Below are 4,034 nucleotides of genomic sequence, written 5' to 3'. Positions count from 1 at the left end.
ATGTGTTTGAATGTCAAGTTGACAAGGGGTCAATTGTACTGGCTAGTTTTGTGTGTCAGCTTGACACAGGCTGGAGTTATCACAGAGAAAGGAGCTTCAGTTGGAGAAGTGCCTCCATGAGATCCAGCTGTGGGGCATTTTCTCAATTAGTAATAAAGGGGGAGGACCCCTTGTGGGTGGTACCACCTTTGGGCTGGTGTTCTTGGGTTCTATAAGAGAGCAGGCTGAGAAAGCCAGGGGAAGCAAGCCAGTAAGAAACATCCCTCCATGGCCTCTGCTTCAGCTCCTGCTTCCTGACCTGCTTGAGTTCCAGTCCTGACTTCCTTTAGTGATGAACTGCAATGTGGAAGTGTAAGCTCAATATACCCTTTCCTACCCAACTTGCTTCTTGGTCATGATGTTTGTGCAGGAACAGAAACCCTGGCTAAGATAATATCTAAAGTGGCTCCTGGCAAAAGGTGAGACAGAACAAGGGACCAGAGCCCAGAATGATGGCCACTACTTTTATCTTAAGAGAACCCCACCACCACCACCACCATGGACACCCTTCCTACAGAGTCATAGGCAAGCAAAATAGATTCAGTAAGACAGTTTGTGTAATCCCCCTTGTTTGGCTCTTGTTTAGATTACTGTACTATTATTGACTGAAAAGTTGTATATAAGTTTTATACTGAAAATGAAAGCTAGATCTCTAGGGCCTGAGCTTTCTCTCCATTTCTCTTTTTTGACAGCTGGCACTAGAACGAGGGCCCATGCCTTTTACAATCATATAAGTGGACCTCTCTAAATATTATGGGTAACCTCACATCTAGGTGTAGAGATAATCAGCAGAAAGTGCTGAAAGGAATATCAGAGAGTAGGTGTGTTAGATTTTTCTCAAAGACAAACAAGTTAGTTCTATGACAAAGTCGTGGATCTTTGTCCTTGGCTTCTGTTTGAACAAATCTGGGAGGAGAGCACACAGGAACAAGTGTCTAAGATCACCAGCTTAAGGAATGTGAAAACTCGTGGCTACCAATGATCACCACATCACTATCGATGTTTAGAAGGCCCTGCATTGCTGCCTGCCCCTGTAATATCAGGCAAAACCATTGTTCAGAGTTTCTGCTGTGAGTCAGGTTGCTGGTTTGCTGCATAACGAAAGATGGTGGCCAAAGCAGCTAAGGTGACCTAGGCATCTCGAGTGGGGGAGGAGGGGGCGCTGAGGTCACTTCAGGCTAGATCCTGCAGGCAGTGGCGAGGCATGTACAAGCAACTCAGGGAAAACTGGAACCGGAAGTGCCTGAAGCTTAGGAAATGTGGTGAAGAGCTGGGCATTCTGAAGTTTGTTCTGCTGAAGCTCAATTTCCTGCCAACCACAGGAAGCAAACTGACCAAAAAGCAGCTCATTTTGCCTCTTGACATTCTAGAGACAGGGCCCAATGGATCAGCTGAAGCAAAGACAGTCAGTCCCTCCTTCTAGCACTTGGGCCAGCTCAAATGCTTTGACTACTTTGATTCAGAAGGAAGAGCTTCTGAATCAGCCTACGTGCCCCAGGTCCTGGGCCTCAACCCTTCTCTCAGAAATGAGTGTCTGAGTTCTATAGAGAATTAAGAATGACTGACTGCCAAGGACATCTAGACCAATGTCTACATTAAGCACCCTATGTTCCTCCAGGAGTACCTTATGCAGGGTAGCTATAACAAAGTATTCTTAGCCAAGGGAGACATCCCCACTGACAGCTATCCCTTCTTCATTGACATCCTGTTGGATACTATCAGCGAAAAAAAATCCCAAGATTCATTGAGAAGGCTCATGAGAAAAACCTTTTTGCTGAGGCTACCTGGATCCTCTTCTTCAATACACTCAAAAAGGTGACAGACAATGCTAAGAATTGAGGTTGGGTACTGGGCCCTAACAACTATTATAGTTTTGCCAGCCACCTGCAGAAGCCAAAGACACCACCATTCCCTCCACTGAGCAGGCCAAACAGGTCATCAAGTATGCCCAGAATAATTAGAAAATAAAAAGGCTATAAATTTGAATGGGAGTGGGAAGGGCTGTACGTGATGATTTAAACGAAGGAAAGAAAGGAAAGAAATTTTGCAATTAAATTACAATCTCTATAATAATAATCTGGGTGGATATATCCATGCTTTTATGACTCTTAAATTGAGTATTCCTCCCAAATTTGCAGAGCATGAACAACACTAAATTCTCTGTCTCTAGCAGTCATCTTTACCTTTGGATCATGGATGCTGGAACTCCGTAGTTTCTGGGTGGTGGAGCACACTGAATTGAATTGTGTGGCCTAGGCCTAAGGATAGTTAGGACAGAGAAGGGAATGTTCTATATTAAAGTGCACACATGGCTGCATTATTTTCACCTGATTAGCTTCTTTGCTTTAGAATCAGCTTTATATCTCACGCTTCTTCTCCAGATGTAATGGCTTTTATTTCCTTAGATGAAGAGATGACGTGAGAACTGAACCCATGTGTGACTAGAAGGCTTGGACTGACTCTAGAGCATAACCTACCAACAACCTGTCTCTGTAGAACCGTCCCAGTAAAATTCCCCTACACACACATCCCTTACCATACATCACCCATACATTCTTTTTTCCTCTCTCACTGCTCTGCAGCAGTCTCTCTTTCCTGTGCTGATCTCCTATGAGCTGGGCATATCCTATCTCTGATTCATTCTGACAAATCTTTCTCTGACTTACCATTGTGTCTGCCTCTCAGTCTGAAATTCACCTAGATTGGCATAAAATGGGATCTGCAAGCCCCTCAAAGTGTCTCCATTTTGATATGGAGTACCCCAGCATGCTACTAATTTTTGCAGAATAAACACTGACTTTGGGTACTTTATGAGCCTGGGGTGTTATTCTTCAGGGATTCACTAACCTTATCCTCAGTGTTAGGGAGTAAAGGTGCATAGTAAGGGTGGATATGTATTCCAGACAGATCATCATTGCTTGTTTCAGTGATGTAGCTAAAAATAATCATGCAAAGTCAGTCTTCTTTGAATTGTTCTTGGTCATGGTCTTTACCACAGCATTAGATAGTAAACTAGAACATATGTGATGATGTTCAAGTAGTCTAGATCGTAGATGAATGCTAAGCTTTAATTAAAAATTTCCTGTTATCCAGGGAACATCTATTCTGTTACAAGTAAGAGTCTTTGAGACAGACTATTAGCATAGACAATGATTAATATGACACTATAAATGATTTAGCAGATGGCAAATATTAAGTAGCTTAACAGCACTTAATTCAATTTTATAAAGCCAAAACCCTAAATAGTGTTCCTTAATGACTTTTCAGTAATTGGACTTGATAACTAATTTAATTTTACCTGTCTTTCAAATTAAACACAAGTGTGAAAACATAGGAACATTTACTGCATTTAAGTATCTCCTGTGATTTTCTGCTTGATCCATTTGTTTCATTCTGGATAAAAGGAATAATCACTATACTTCTCAGAACTTTTATTTGCTTTTAAATTATTGAACCCAGATGTAATAGATCAAAAGAGAATCTTATTTTCTGCTAAATTTCACATGAATTACTGGAGGAAATTGTCAGAGCACTATATCACTTTGTAAGATGTTGATTTATACCTGTGGGGCATAATTATTTTCTTATAGTTTGAATTTTTAAAGCAATACTGCTATACATTTAAAAGCAATATTGTGGTTCCAAATTTTAAGTTACTATTATGTGTGTGTGTTTATGAACCTGTGTACAAAATCCTGGCAGGATAGATGCAGTAATTTTCAGGCTGATCAATGGTAATTTTTCCACTAATTAATTATTTACTTAACATCCTGATGGGTGCACCACAACTCCCTGGTCACCCCTTCAATTCCTCCCCCCACACCCGCATTCTCCTCTGAGAGTGTAGAGGCCCCCCATGTGTACTCTCCCAATATGGCACAGCAAGTCTCTCCACTGAATCCAGACAAGGCAATCTAATGTGGGGAAGAAACATGACAGACAGGCAACAGTTTTATGGACAGTCCCCTGCTTCAGTGGTTGGGCAACCCACATGC

The 4,034-nt window shown here is 41.7% G+C and overlaps 1 pseudogene; it reads left to right on the top strand.

Annotated features, from left to right (window-relative positions):
* The first annotated feature begins 1,218 nt into the window (after positions 1 to 1,218).
* LOC127691149 (26S proteasome non-ATPase regulatory subunit 8-like) lies at positions 1,219 to 2,000 on the top strand (annotated as a pseudogene).
* Positions 2,001 to 4,034: the final 2,034 nt, after the last annotated feature.

This window comes from Apodemus sylvaticus, chromosome 8 (genome assembly GCF_947179515.1).
Source record: "Apodemus sylvaticus chromosome 8, mApoSyl1.1, whole genome shotgun sequence".
Classification (NCBI taxonomy): domain Eukaryota; kingdom Metazoa; phylum Chordata; class Mammalia; order Rodentia; family Muridae; genus Apodemus; species Apodemus sylvaticus.
This window is presented reverse-complemented; position numbering and strand designations above follow the sequence as displayed.